Below are 15,868 nucleotides of genomic sequence, written 5' to 3'. Positions count from 1 at the left end.
TGACTTGCTGAAATCAACAACCCGTTATAAATAAGCACAAATTTGCATATTGTGCGAGCGGACGAACGATTCCTATTTATGGACTTTCAGCCGTTTTTATTCATACAAACTTAAACGGGCATAAAAACCGAAACTACTCGTTTTTCGAGGATGTACAGCAAGACTCTGAGCTGCTGGATAAAATATTTCTATCTAATCACATGCGCTGGGCATAAACCGTCAAACGAGCAATCTAATGTAAATATTGCCAAAATGAGCTCTTAAAAACGTTTGTTCGCGTCCAAAGTAGAACGATACCCGGACCTTTTAATTTATTTTCTATTAGAATAGGGTTAGATCTTTGCTGTGAAGTGCATTTTACCTGGGATTTTTGTACCGCTTTGGAGATTTTAGCTTTTACTTTTGAGGAATCTGCCATGCGAGAAAACATACCGCAAACCGCGTTGTCTTTGATTTAATTAAGCTAATTAAATTTTTCATCACATAATTCGATATTCCTTGATAAGACAAGGTAAATGCGGCTTAATGTAATGTACTATTTAAAATTTTGCGATATTTATCCGCTTCGAAGAAACGCGGCTTTTAAAATTGCCGAATTTCCGCCATCGAGTAACCCTGAAAACAGCTCTCAGATAGTAAAATACGTTTTGTCCTGTAGCGAAGCACAGAAAAAGTTTCTGGAAAAAATTAGATCGATTTTATTCATTTCACATTAAGTCCTTTTCTGTCACAAAAAATAAAGGGAAGGTTTACTCGCGACCCGAAAGTCGCCAGACCGCTGTTAGCTGGACAGCCACTTAAACAGCACTCTCATTAGGTCGGCTACATGTATTTTTAACCAACGAACCGCAAAAATGCTTTAGGATTCTATCAGGTCTAGTAGCCCAAGGAAACCTCGGTGCTTAACTGCCTAGCTATAGTAATAGTCACAACATGAACAATTTATCAAACTATTTGCAGCCTTTTTGGAAGGCCAGTGTAGACAAGCGTTCGAAGAAACTAAACAAATTGGATGCAATCCAGCGGAATCTAGTCACGTCTCGTTTACAGATGATCTTAGAGTTCGTTCGCAAATACTGTACTTTGCAGATCTTTTCCATTATCTGGCATGGGATAAACTGGCCTTTGGGGGAAACAGTTTATGGAAATTGAAGACAGTTATATGTCCTTTGTCGTTTATTGACTTGCCTGCTACAAGTCTATCTCACAGAGCGTGCAAGTGAGCATGAAGCACGAGCAACCGGAGTGCGAATAGGCCATTTCCGATATACAGTCGAAGCTCTCGTAAGCGGACACCCTCGGGACGCGAAAAAAGCGTCCGTAATTGGAGCCCCAGGTGTAGGGGATATATGGCCGCTTATGGGAGCTTGCCCAGCTAACAATAACCGGACGGACGCGGATGACGACAAAACAAGCATTGAAATATGGTACTGTAATTATTGTAAAATCATTGTGTCGAAAGGCAACGTGAAGTTGATTGTTAAAAACAAGATATAGAGGTTGTTAACAGAATTTTCATTGGGGTGTCCGCTTACGAGAGCTTAAAAACAAAGAAAAAGTCTAAGTCGTAATCTCTGAAAGTGTCCGCGGCCGCTTACGGGAATGTCCGCTTACGAGAATGTAAAAATACAGAGTTTGTATGGGAGTTAAAACGGGGTTTCAAACAAGGCGGCCGTAAGTAGAGCTGTCCGCTTACGAGAGTGTCCGTTAAGAGAGCTTCGACTGTATTAATATTCTAACTTGGCTCCGAGGCTTGGGGGAATAAAACAAAAGAAATGATTTATTCATCAATCAACATCGACGTGATATCTTTTGTTTTATTCCCCCAAGCCTCGGAGCCAAGTTAGAATTTTAATATATCGGAAATGGCCTTGAGGTCTTCGTCGAGAAATCGTTTCATTTGATTTCTTGAAATATCGGCTTGAATATGAACTGGTATGAAATGTTATTTCACTTTTTTATCGAAAAAGGGCCTTCGCTTACTAAAATGATCGCAAAATAAAAAGCGCACGATAGAATTTTTTTAAACTTGGCAGTCAAAAAGAAGAATAAGTATGTAATGAAATGTCCGATTTTCAAAATAATTGAAACATTCTAAGGCAGTTAAACAGATTCGTAATTTCGTGACTTTTAAACTGTTTAATAAGGGAGTTTAACTACTTGTTGCCCCGAGTGGGCGAGCACGCGAGAATAATTGCGTTCGACAGATGACAAAGGAGAATGGAAACTAATCGTGTCGTTTTTTACGAAAATAGTCCCACGGGTATTGATCCGATGCCAGACGTTTTCGGACTTTCATCGCCATGTTGGGCCAACCGTGGCCTCGATCTCATGCCAAACAAAAAGGCGGCATAATGCGATTGCAGAAACATTTTGTGCTTGAAGAAATGGCTGAACACCTCGTTGGCTATTTACCACATCGTATCCAACGCGGGCCCATGGAATAATTGTAAATGATAATGATAAGTAATGGAAATTGAACCGAGAATTCAGTGTGAAATCGCGCAAGCACTTTTCAAGCACGATTATACCCTGGATAATTGTACGACTTACGACTTGAGGTCCAAATCAATTAATCGTATCGATAACAAATGTCTAGGTAAGGAAGTCTGAGAGATACTATTTTTAGTGATAATTATATAGCTGTCAGTAAATCCTATATTGTCAGCGCAACTTTTTCCCCTTAATTTCTGAGAACTGTCCAATTTGCGATTAAATTTGAATTGGACTTTCAGTTTAAAACGCACAAGAAAAAATGTACAGTTTTGTCGCAGCCAATCAAATCCAAGAAAAAACATGTGACACATATCAGCCAATCAGCACAAAGCATAGCATCAACTTTGAAAACTTTTTATTAGGTATATTTGCCACGTTTTCCTATTTCCTTTGAGCTTTTAAGCAATAGTAACGAAAATGAAAAAAAAAAATCTACGTTGTCAGACTAGAGAGGAGCTAGCTATACCAAAAATAGGTCCGCAATGCGTACGTGTGGGGGCTTGATAATTTCAAATTTGATTCTTCTTTTTTGTGAATTCATTTAGTACATTCAATTGCCTTAAGGCTGCTTTTTATTGCGGCAAATAATCTTTGCGATTTTTTGCAAATCGCCAAATTTAGTAGCCGCAGTAATTTCTACTCGCGAAATTTACCCTGTTTTGCAGTTTAAGCAAGATCAAAAAAAGGACGCTTTTTGACGTTTTTTTTGTTTTGACAAAGTGTTTTTGTTGAGATTAGTACGTTACTTTTTGTGTTTCCCTACCAAGAATAACTTACCTTATCTTTCCTTAACATAAATAAATTCAAATAATTATTTCTTGTCCTGTTCCATACTCTTTTTTATTTTCGGGATTATTTTTTCTCAAGCAAAATCTTTGAAACATCGCAAAATCAAAACACTCGCAAAATACGCAGTTTCCGATATCACAAAATTTAAGAATCGCAATAAATGGTAACCTTAAGGTATACATTTAATACCAAAATCATCGTTTACAAAAGGAGTGGTTAAATTTTTGGTAACAACTTAAAGTACTATTTCATAAAAAGGAGTGCGAGTGTTTCATCACGATTTCCAAGCACGAGAAAACAGATGAAATTAATTATGTATTCTGGTGGCCATATCTCGACTGTTATTTATCGTATACACCTCAAATTTGGCCTGTAAAGTCCTTTCATATTGCTCTTTCCAAATCAGGGGTCAAATGTTGTTAAATCGAAAAAAGTATTTATGACGTCATCACTTTAGAACACTATGGTAGAACGTCCGACTACTGTGCGGAAGTCCACAGGTTCGACGATCGACCCCCAGCTGGTAAAACATATTAATTACTTTTTTCTTTGAATATTAAATGGTTCCATGATTGTTACTTAGTTTAAGTCTAAGTCAAAGAAATACCGCAAGAATCTTGATATGCAATAAAACTGAGTGAGTAAATAAAATTAAGTCTGTAAAGAAGAAAGCAAACAAACAAACAAGCAAAGAAGCAAACAAACACGATCAAACAGCTCTTCGAGCCACGACTAAATTTTTTGCCAAGTTTAAAAGTTTAGTTTTCATTCCTTGAAAATTTATGAGGAGCAGGTGATTGAAACTTTTTTTTGATGCACATGATAACAGATAAACAGCGGAATGTCTATTACATTGATATAAGATATTTTCGCCTCACGTTATTAAGTATGTCTGAGTAGCAAACTCGAGTAGGCATCGGACTGGGGAACCAGAGGTCGCCATAGGTCCCGAGTTCGAATCCCAGAGGAGACAATGTTTTTCTTTTTTTCCTTTTTTTTTCTTTTTTTAACCAGTAGCACTAAAATGGTTTGTTTATTATATCGCTCCGTAGGTATGCATTGCAGAATAATTTACATATATCAGAACATAAAGCCATATAGACTGATTCAAGCACAAATGTATTAAATTGTGCTGTTTCATCTGAAAAGCTCTTCCTTTTGTTCCGAACAAGCAGCCACGCACTCAATTTTAGCTAACGCTCTGGTTTCTATATAGAGCCATCGTTAATGAAGCTAATGTGAAACCCGATTTAGTTTTCGAATATTCCTACATGTACGACGCTAGCTCGACAGATACGAAAGAGATCGACTGATCATTACATCGCTTTTGCGGCTCTCAATATTGGCTTGCGTAAGCGTAAAAGCTCCTCTTGAATTGATGTGCAACCTGCACAGACTTCCAGCCAAACGAAATGTTGGCTAGTATGACTTCGTGAGCTGCTGTAATGACGAGCAACAACAGGAACAGCTGAAATCAAAACAGTACAAAAAGAAACCACACGAAACGACACGCCAAAATCCAATATGGCCGATTTCTACTCGACACACACCCGTCCCCAGGCTCCGGCCTCAGGCTCTTTCGCGTGACACAAGCAAACCCACACACAAATAAATAAATAAATGAATAAATGAATAAATAAGTAAATAAATAAATAACCCTCAGTCGACGCCAATGTGCGGGCTTTGCCCCCACAAAAACCAAAAACATTAACAAAGACCAAAACACCTCCAAGAGTACGAAACTTGGCTGAACGTAAGTGCAGCGAAGCGATGCCAGAAAGCTTCAAGATATCCCTCGCCATGAGCTAGAAGCAATTCTTTTCGTTCTTTTTGCTGAAATTCGGAAAAACTTGAAGACGGCGACGAATACAAACGAGATGGTGGTAAGGAGGATGTCAGGTTCAAGAAGTTGTAGAGCTTGTTTCGACAATTTGTTTAGGGCTTTCTTCTATCAATGCAGTATTTTCACTTACTCTGTAGCAAGCTTCGCAAACTCAGGTGAATTAGTTTTATTTGTGAAGGCAATGCTTTGAGTGAGTTGCATATGCTGTGTAATGCCTACTATTACAGAAGGCTTTTCTCGTTCCGGACTCAAGTCCATTTTTTTGTTCGAATTTTTTTGGAATGACTGACTACTAGCTATACATTATTGGTAGTAATTTTCGCGGGCACTTAATTTCGCGAAAAATCATCAACTCATAACAAAACCAAACTATAGAAACCGCATCGTGTTCCACAGGCATAGTCAGGGCCTGTTTATATGGGGGAGAGTTGTCCCTGGTAGGAGGGTTACCCTCCATACCGAGCCACCCCATGCGAGGGAGCTTTTCATACGTTTCTTTATAAATAGCTGCGAACTGTTAATATGAGAAATTGCAAAGTTGGCTCGGGGGGGGGGGGGGGGGCAGGATGACCCTGGGTGGAGGGTCACTCGCTTTGAAGGTGGGGTGACCCTAGGGAGCGAGCCAACTTTTTTCCATATAAACAGTTTAGTTATTTTTGCCTCGCCTACCAGGGACAAGTTGACACAAACGGAGCATGCGCAAACGCTAAAATCAGCAAAAACAAAAATATTGCAAATAAATTGAAATCGAAGTCGGTGGTAAATTAGTCCAAAAATGGCCTTGATCGACGATTCGATTTTAGAAAAAGCAGCCATAATAGATGTTTCAAAACAACTCTCGCCAGTCTTTTGAACCGAGAGGGCCACTTTTTCATATAAACGCTCGTTAAAATATGACTCGGGGGAGAGGGTAACCCTTCTACCAGGGACAACTCTCTTCCATATAAACAGGCCCTCAGAGACATTATCCTTATACTTTAAAGCCCAGGGGGGTACTCCGGCTAGTAAATGACAGGGATGATCGAAGGATTTTTTTTTGGGTTTGAAATTTTCGATTCAGGGATTTTTTTGGGTTGGAAAATTTGGCAAGTATTTTTTTTTTTGGGTGACTTGATTTAAATAGGGGATTTTTTTGGGTATTAAAAACGCAGCCTTGGCATATTTACGGTATGATGAATAAACAAACACGAGCGCACATTTTTATGGTTTCTTTGTGTTATATTATTGCCCCTCCTGGGCAATTTAGGGGTAATTTGGCAAGGGATTTTTTGGGGTTATTTTTGGTCCAGGGATTTTTTTGGTTAGTGTCTGAAGACTTAGGGATTTTTTTGGGTCCTGAGTTTTGCCTCCATTCGACCATCCCCGTCATTTACAAGCCAGAGTACCCCCCCCCCCCCCCCACCCCTGGGCTTCAAAGTAACACATGCAGATAGTGAAATTTCATCTACAAATTATACGTAGACATTATACGTAGACATGTGTTTCTTCATTAAATTGAAAAAAAGGCATTGAATTTCGCGACATTAAAGTTCGCAGGAATTAAAGCGACGCGAAAACCAGTACCAATAAGGTATGATCGATATGTAACAGGACTACATGCTTGTCCAATTTGGAAATAATTAGACTCAAAACACTCCTCTGACAGCCTGGCTGTACTCGGAATTTGTTTTCGTCCAATTATTTCCAAAATAGACAGCATGTAGTCCTATTACGTATGCAAATGCTAGCAAATTAGACCTAGCTGTCCAATTTGAAGTTTTTTCAAATTGTATACCTGTAACATGGACACCCTCGTGATAGAGCGCCGGTTACGCGACTTCATTTTACATGATCATTAACATGCATATAGCGACGCAAACACTGCGCCAGACTTCGACCATTACGTTAAACGACTGAGGCTGGTTTTCATAAGAACAAGCACATAAGTAGAACGAACGAACTGATTTTTCTTACGCTGTCATAACCAAGAAAACCTAAGCTTAAGAAAAAAGACCAATTTTGTTCTCCTGTGCTTTACTTAGGCTTAGTGAGGACATCATAGAAAGAATCATTGAATTCGTTCTTATGTGCTAATGCTTAAAGGGACAGTGTCACCATAATTAAGTGCTACTTGAGTTTGCAATGAAGTTGTTGGCATTAATCGGATTTCCACTTATAGTGGCCTGGCTTTTCTTAAACGTACTGAACTAGTCATGAAAATTGTCAAAAGGCGGTTTGGCAACGGAAGGATAGGGCAGTAGTTTCCTAAAACTTTGAAAAAGTCGGGCGACGTTTTCAACTTTGACAGTGTTACTTGGAATAAAAACACTTATAAACCATTGATTTCCGTTTATTCACACCTTGGCGAATGAATTTATGCCTTTCTTTGTTGTTTAAAGGTTATTTTGTCGATCACCGAGTGCATCGTCATAATTCTATCATAGTTTACACAAAAAGTTATAAAAATTCTCGTGACACTGCCACATCGCGGCTTCGCTTTACAGGTGTTCTACTTATGCGACCTTTGTGCTTATGCTAAAGGCGGGGGTAAATATGAATTGAAGTGAAATTTTAGGGTTAATGAGCACTCAAGGTCACACCAAATCTTCAATATATCCTTTTTCTCCAAATTTTACTTCCCTTTTGAGAAAAACTATTTCCTCCCAAAAATCCTCAAAATACACCCAAAAATTCACAAATTACCGCAAAACATAAATTTGGGAAATGAGCAGAGAATTTTTTGATTGCTTGGAACGCTAACGAGATCATGATTTGCATTAAACCCACATTTAACGGTGGAAAAACGGCTTTCACATGAACCCAAGCCTTAAGCGCACGTGCTTATGCTTAAGCTCGCATCGCGGCTTTACTCTGACTTCTCAAACTCATTAATTATTCATATTGTTATAAGCCTACCAGAACGCCCCATTCTGGTCCGGTGGATGAGTTTAGAAACCCAATGAAAAACGAGTTGAAAGCCACACGTGTTTGGAAACGATTTTAAACCCGTGTGTAAAATGTTTCTTAATCTGCATATTCATAAAGCAACACAACAACAACGTTTAAAAAATCGCTTTTCCGATGCAGACAATAAATTTCACCATCAAACATTTCATAACGAAACTTACACACATTTCTTATTTGTTAGTGAATCGAACAATTATTCAAGTCCACCAAATTAAAAGAGCTAATGAGAATTGACTGCTTTCTCGTTCGATGCTATCTCTTCTTTAGGTTTACTTTCTTCGAAGAAGCCACGTGGTTCCAACGTTAGCACTTTCAACGTCCACCACTCTATGCCGTTCCAAAAAATGAAGCCGCCCATTTGTTTTTGCAGAGGCTACACTTTGGAACCGGGCCCTTTCTGTGCAAAACTCTCCTTGTCTAAATCTATTCGCCACGGCGAAGCAAGGTACTAAGCAGAGCGTTCGTTTCGATCAAACAACCAACGAAGCAGGAGATATACAATCAATAATTATTACAGAATGTTGTGAAAATCTAACAAGTGGGTGTCAGATAGCCTTGACAAAGCCAACAATTGGATAACCTAGCAAGTATGTGACATGATCGAGTTCCATTGTAAAAATATAACAAACGAAAACAAACCTGTCCGAATAGGCACTGCTAATTACATAGAAAAATTATCTAATTTTCTTTGTTGGAGAAGTAATTTCAAAAACTCGTGCTTCGGGTTTCACCAGGTTTCCAAACGCTCGAAAAGTTCTACGGAAAAAAAAAGGTTCTACGGAAATAAACAAACGGGTGGACTTAATGTTTGGTGAGTAACCTGTTGTGTTTTCAAATTTATTTTTTAGTCGCGTTCTAAGCTTGCAGTAAAAGTACCATAGGAACTTCAATGATAACCGCAATTGACTAAGTCGTTGTTCTAGCGATTCTTCCCTTCTCCCACAATATAATAGGCCAGGGACATAAGGCTTCTAATAATCCATAGCGAACTTGACCGGTGTCGAGAACAGGATGACAAAAACAAACAAAAAATTTTTAACATCAGAAAAGTTTATTTCGTTCAATCAAAATCTTAAAACTCCAATCTGCACATTCAATGACGGGTTGATTAGGAGGCTGTTTGTCGCGCGGTATATCATAAAGTTGATTATTTATTAGTAAAGTGGAACGATATCGATTCGGTAGCCATTTTTGTGTGGGTTTAACTATGCTAAAACCAGAGACACTTGTTTACAAGGACTTTCTGGGCGCGAAAGTATGCTCAGTGTATAACGGGAAATCCCAGTCTCTCAAATTCCCTAGTCAAGGCCCTTGAATCAGTGCTGAATAGGAGATCCAAAGCGAAAATAACAGGGTTCCCAGCAGAGCATATGAACGCAAAAGCAACCACATAAACAATTCAAAGTAAAAAAAGAATTTAATATCTATATGTTAGTGACACACCCTTAATCAAACAATATATGTTTCACCTTAAAAGGATATTTATAACTATTGTTTAAGGACTTTTCCCAGGGATCTTTTTAAGGCTAAGAAGAAACTTATTTGCAATTGAGAATTGAAATACGATAAACAAAAGAAAGGAAAGTCGGTATATTTTGCTTTCTCGCCTTACAGAGCTAATGGGAATGTCTGTGAAATGAATGGCCTTTGTATGGACGGAAGAAAACGGCAAAAACAATATCGTACATGCACCCGTGCATTCTCAAAAATCGTACAACCGATTATTAGTTTACCGTGAAATCGTCCTTTTAGTCTGCAAAATACAAAATGTTCGAGTTTACAAGAAATTGTAATTACTGTTTATAGATATTATAAGACGGTCTGAATGGGGTTTAGTTTTTAGTGTTATTAAGTGTTTGGAGGTTTTCACAAAAACCCAGTCTGTTAGCATTGTACATTCTTATCTTTTCTTCGTTAAGCGGCAAATAAATCTCTCATGAACTTAAGAAAATTTTCGGATTTCTCCTCGGAAATCTTCGGTATTCTTCGGATATCTTCGGTAGTCTTCGGAAAACTTCCGAAATGATCAGAAATCGTTGGAAAATGGCCGAAAACTTCTTGATCTAACTTAACAAAAACTAATATGGGCCTTTTTGGAGCCGTTTTTATTCGTCCTGGATAAAATTGACTGTTACAGTGAATTTTTAATTTTTTTAAGTGTGAAATTAAAAGTGTTTAGTGTTATCGAGCTACCCGATTCAGACCCTCTTATAATTGTGAAACTACATATCCCTTTTTTAAGGAGCCTCCCCTTTGTTTTATGTTATTCATCAAAACTAATGCAGTTTGGTTTATTTCTAGGAGGAGCTCGAACTCGAAAGGAAGAAAAAAAAACTTGCCAAATGAGAAGTGTGGTTCACTAGCATCCGACTCAAAATGCATCGCAAGTTAAAATACGGTATAGTGATATTACAATGGAAAATGATGTTTATGACAAGAAGGGAACTTCATCTTGCTGGAATAATAGTAGCTGCTTTAATAACTACATTGGTCACCAATCACTTCATCAAGCCTTCGTCATCCCAGTCTACCGAGCCTCCTACGTTTTCCAACAGCCGTTTTAGTCCTAACCACAACTGTAAGTCTTGGAAAACATCTCCCCAGCACAAAACTACTCTGATAACAAAGAATGCTTGTGAACGGAACTATTTTCTTCTTGTCTTGGTCTCGTCTGCACCAGCAAATTATGAAAGGAGAAATTTAATTCGTCAAACTTGGGGAGTTGATGATGATGCTGCCCCTCGGTGGAAGACATATTTTCTCCTTGGTCAAACAACGAATCAAACACTGTCGGATTTACTCCATAAAGAAAATAACCAATACGGCGACATGATTCGTGCAGGCTATTATGAACATTACTGGAACCAGAGTTTGAAAATACAGATGGCCTTCGAATGGGCAGCCAGATATTGTAATTATTCGTTCCTACTCAAAGCAGACGATGATGTGCTGGTTAACACCAAAGATTTGGTTCAATTCTTGCAAAGGAGATCCACACCTAGAAAAGGCCTTTACATGGGCAAACGTCACTACAACCCTGAAGTACCTCGAGATGGAAAATTTAATGTCACTTATGAAGAATACAGTGATACACACTATCCGGATTTCTGCAGTGGTGCTAGCATTGTTATGACATATGATGTTGTCGAGTGTCTGGTTCCTTTATTTGACGTGATTAAGCCATATCGAATGGATGATGTTTATGTTGGATTGCTTGTAAATAGATCGGGTGTGACACCAGTGCACCATAACGGGTTCATTATTCCATTCAGTTATGATGTCGATGACTGTGACTTTGTGCCAAACACTCTTGTGTTGCATCGAGCTGCGGGACAATGTTTACTCAAACTTTTTCGCATGCACTCTGTAGATTTCTTTTATGGCACAAAACTTGGATCATACTTTTAACGCCTTATCCACATTTTTAATTGAGTTGCTTTATTACTTCAGAACTAGGGATTCAGAGCTGCCTTCAATTTTCAAAAAAAATGACGATGACTCTTGACCCCTTTCGTAAAAATGTAAAACTCTCCCGAAGGTTTTAACATACTGAGCTGATGATTACAATTCGAAATTCAAAAGTGGAGGTCACCGAGCTCGTTTTGAGTTATAAGCAAGCACAATTTTCTCCTTAAATGGCGTCTTTTATCAGGCTATACTATGGATTAGGCACCTGTTGAACTGAAAATGGCTACAGGTTAAAGAAAAAAAAAACTAAAAAAAAATTTAACAAAAAATTTCCCAATTTTTTTTGTGAAACAACACAAACCTGTCTTCCCACTTCTAGTTACTCCTAACATGTTTGCCAATGACTTCGGGCATTAGCTGATGAACAGTGGTAGTATTGATCCATCAAATTATAGGTACTGGAAACACAGCCACCGTGACCTTAAAAAGTGAATGAAACAGTAATGACGTATTGATTAGCCCTCAACACAGCCGTTTTTAGGGGCATCGTGTTTCACTCCTCCCCACAAATTGGGGAGGAGTGAAACACGATGCCCCTAAAAACGGCTGCGTCGAAGGCTACGTATTGATTAGACGTATTTGGAAACTGGTAACAAAATACTTATAAGCAAAGGTTTAGTGATGTCATAAGGGTGTGAAAGTCAACAAATAAATCGAACGACGTTTCGAAGTCGCCATGACACCAATTTCAAATTCAAAAATTGAGTAGCAGAAATAGCTCGCTTAAATGAGTCCGATTGGGCATTAAGATATGGTGTCAATTCTGTAACAGTTTATTCTACCCATTTTGAATTTGAAAATTGTGTCATAACGACGTTGAACGTCGTCCACATTTATCGTTGATTTCAACATGCTTATGGAAAACAAAACAACGAGTATACTCTAATTTTTAGTTTCAGTTAAAAAGACTACGCAAGGAAGATGTTATATTACACGATGAAATCACCCAGAAAAAAATAAACCTTAAAAGCAATGCCAACTTCACCAAACTTCGACTGTTGAGTTACGCATCTTGGGCTGAGTTTTGTTTGTGCTCCTTGAGGCAATGAGAAGACATAAATACGATTATGTAAATACGCTCGTGTGGTTTCCCTAAAACTACACCCATTTCCAGACCAAAATTGCAAACTTTATGACCCCTTGTCAGACCAAAAAACAGCTCATACTCCCAGTCTCTCCCCCCCCCCCCCAGCTCTTTTACTCAGACCTCACCCCCAAGAGAAAATTTATTTAACAGTTATGCAAATCATATCCCACGTTACTATACTCCCAACTCGTGGCTCGCCCGCAGGTGTTACTTTACACGTGATGCGTAAAGCTTCGTCATATTTTTATTTTACTCCAATAAGGCATTGCGGTAAAAACTGAGCTCGCGTGGTTGGGTTTGATGCATCTTTGCCTTGTGCCTCAGACTACCCATAAATCAGGCTAAGAACTTTTTCGACGCGGTGGAACCAAGATCCCCTGATTGATATTTAGGCCGTATTATAACAGCGGCCATTAACAGGTGAGGAAAATATACGGGAGGACTTCATATACTTATGTTTTCGATTTAGTTTGCTTTTGAGTCGCTTTGTAAACTTAATATAGTTAAAGTGTTATAGAAGCTTTAGTGTTTGTAGCAGTTGATTTTGTCGTGCTGATTGTGAAAGGTCTATCTATAAGTAAAGGCTTCTTATTATTCACAAAACAACAGACAGCTGGTGGCGAACGAACCTTATAGCAAAACAACCGACCCGCACAAATCTAACATCACAAGGTGTAGCCCTGTTTCATATATAGTAGATGTAGATGGAAAGGTACTGCCAATTATATTGAAATTTCGTCGTTGGACTAATTTAGTGTACTCGAAAATAGATCAAATCCAACCCAGGAACATTTATAATTAATTTGTTAATGCGCGCTTGACTGCGTTCGACTTGCGACACTCGCATACTAACGGCACAATCGAACAGCCCTCGATCGAATCTTCCAAAACATCCTAAGTCTCCTAAGTACGAGAGTAATTCAACGAATTTAAAGAGCTGTTTTATTTGAGTCACACAAATATTAGAATCAGTTAAACGCTCACAACAAGCTGTAACAACGTCAGCATTCTGAGCATTGTTAATCAATTCAATTTCCTCCTTTATCAGAACGTACAATCGTGCGGAAATTTATTCAGCTCTTTTATTTAGAATGAGGCATGAGATAATAAGATCCAATGAATATTGCCAATGCTGTATTAGTGCTCAGAGCATTTTTTTCTTGGGTAAAAGGGAGAATGTAATAAACATCTCATTATGTCAATTATGGCTACTCTGGGACACACGACAAGTAGCGTGATCGGTTACACGTCAATTGCTATATTGTACGCTAAAACGTTATATTAGCTGTGAAAGTCAATCCCCCCTCAGTCAGTTCTCTCCTTTGCTTCATCCAAACCAATTTAATGAAATTATTTTCTAGGAGGAGCTTGAGCTCGGAAGGAAGGATTTGTAACTTGCCAAATGAGAAGTGTGGTTAACTAGCATCATATCCGGAATATGCATCGCAAATTAAAACATTGTCTAGTAATACTGCCCTGGAAAATATTGTCTTTGACTGAAAGGCAGTTTTATCTTGTTGGAGTTATAGCAGCTGCTTCAATAACTACGCTGGGTAACTGGTGTCTACATCAAGTCTTCTTATTCCGTAGCGCCTTCAGCTACATTTTCCAGCAGTTTTAGTCCTCGTCACGATTGTAAATCTTGGCGAATGATCTCCCCAGCACAAAACTACTCTGATAACTAAGACAACTTGTGAACAGAACTATTTTCTTCTTTTCCTGGTCGCGTCTGCTCCAGGAAATTTTGAAAGGAGAAATTTAATTCGACAGACTTGGGGTGCTGATAACAGTACCGCCCCTCAGTGGAAAACATACTTCCTCCTTGGTCAAACAACGAATCAAAAACATTCTGATTCAGTAAAAACAGAAAGTGACATCTATGGCGACATAATTCGTGCGGACTATTACGAACATTACTGGAAGCAGAGTTTGAAAATACAGATGGCCTTCGAATGGGCAGCCAGATATTGTAAGTTTTCGTTCTTATTCAAAGCAGACGATGATGTGCTGGTTAACACCAAAGATTTGGTTCAATTCTTGCAAAGAAAAACAACACCCAAAGAAGGACTTTTTATGGGCAGACTTCACCCCAATCCTATAGTACGTCGAGCTGGGAAATGGAACGTCAGTTACGAAGAATACAATCATACACACTATCCAGATTTTTGCAGTGGCGCTGGCTTTGTTATGTCATATGATGTTATCGAGTGTCTGGTTCCTTTATTTGATGTGATTAAGCCATATAGAATGGACGATGTTTATGTTGGAATGCTTGCAAACAGATCGGGTGTGATAGCAGTGGACCATAGCGGGTTCTATATGCCAATTGATGATTATGATGATTGTATTTATGTGCCAAACACCCTCGCCCAGCATCGAGCTACTGGACAATGTTTACTTAAACTGTTGCGTCTGCACTCTGAAGACTTTTTCTATGGCACGAGACTAGGATCATACTTTTGATACTTTATTACATCATTGATATTATATCATTGATTTGCTGTAGTATTAACAAATTTTTATTTTGTTTTAGACGAAGGTGTCATATTTTACACGAAAACGAAATCTGGTTATCGAAAGTAGAAAGGGGTGGGGTGGGGATTTAACAAGGTGCTAAGGTGCTATTTAACAAATATAGTGATTTGATTTTTGTAATCACGATAGCACGATTACGATTACTCGCTCGCCTTCTTCCCCGCTCGTCTTTTCCGCGCTCGCCTGCTTTTTTTCGCTCTTCCCCACAAACCGAGAGCCTGGAACAGGCTAGATTACGATAAAACTAAAAAGTCCCGCTCCTAGATAAAAAAAGACTAAAAGTTACTTTCGTCGAACTCAAAGGTAGTTACTGTTACAATCCCCACCCCTCCCCCGATAAGTTTCCTTCCACGCAAACTCAACACAATCGTTATGTTCTAGTTACACTGCCGTTAAACACTAACAGTTTAAATTGAATGAATTCACTGACTGTACGTACTACCACTACCACACTATTACCACTACTGTTACTGCTGCTGCTACAACTGCGCATCAATGGATCTAAATGTTATGCTGGTTTTAAACACGGTCCCAATAAAGCCAATAAACTCCAGTCAGCAATATTTTTACACAGCAATTTTGAACAACATTATACTTGTGAATGGGGCATTAACTCAACCTCGTTCCCAGGATGCAGGGAAATCTACAAGAAGTCAATTTATCACCATATACTTTATAAACATTGTCGTTTGCTTCAACGGCAA

The 15,868-nt window shown here is 38.6% G+C and overlaps 1 pseudogene across 1 annotated transcript; it reads left to right on the top strand.

The window, feature by feature from the left end:
* The first annotated feature begins 8,096 nt into the window (after positions 1-8,096).
* LOC144648210 (uncharacterized) lies at positions 8,097-15,682 on the top strand (annotated as a pseudogene). Its single transcript, XR_013569671.1, has 3 exons — positions 8,097-8,885; positions 10,376-11,479; positions 14,053-15,682. The product of XR_013569671.1 is annotated as an uncharacterized LOC144648210 (transcript).
* Positions 15,683-15,868: the final 186 nt, after the last annotated feature.

This window comes from Oculina patagonica, chromosome 4 (genome assembly GCF_052425735.1).
Source record: "Oculina patagonica isolate OP01 chromosome 4, crgOcupat, whole genome shotgun sequence".
In the NCBI taxonomy this organism is placed as follows: Eukaryota; Metazoa; Cnidaria; class Anthozoa; order Scleractinia; family Oculinidae; genus Oculina; species Oculina patagonica.
Note: the sequence above shows the minus strand (reverse complement) of the source record. Positions and strands in the feature narration are given on the sequence as shown.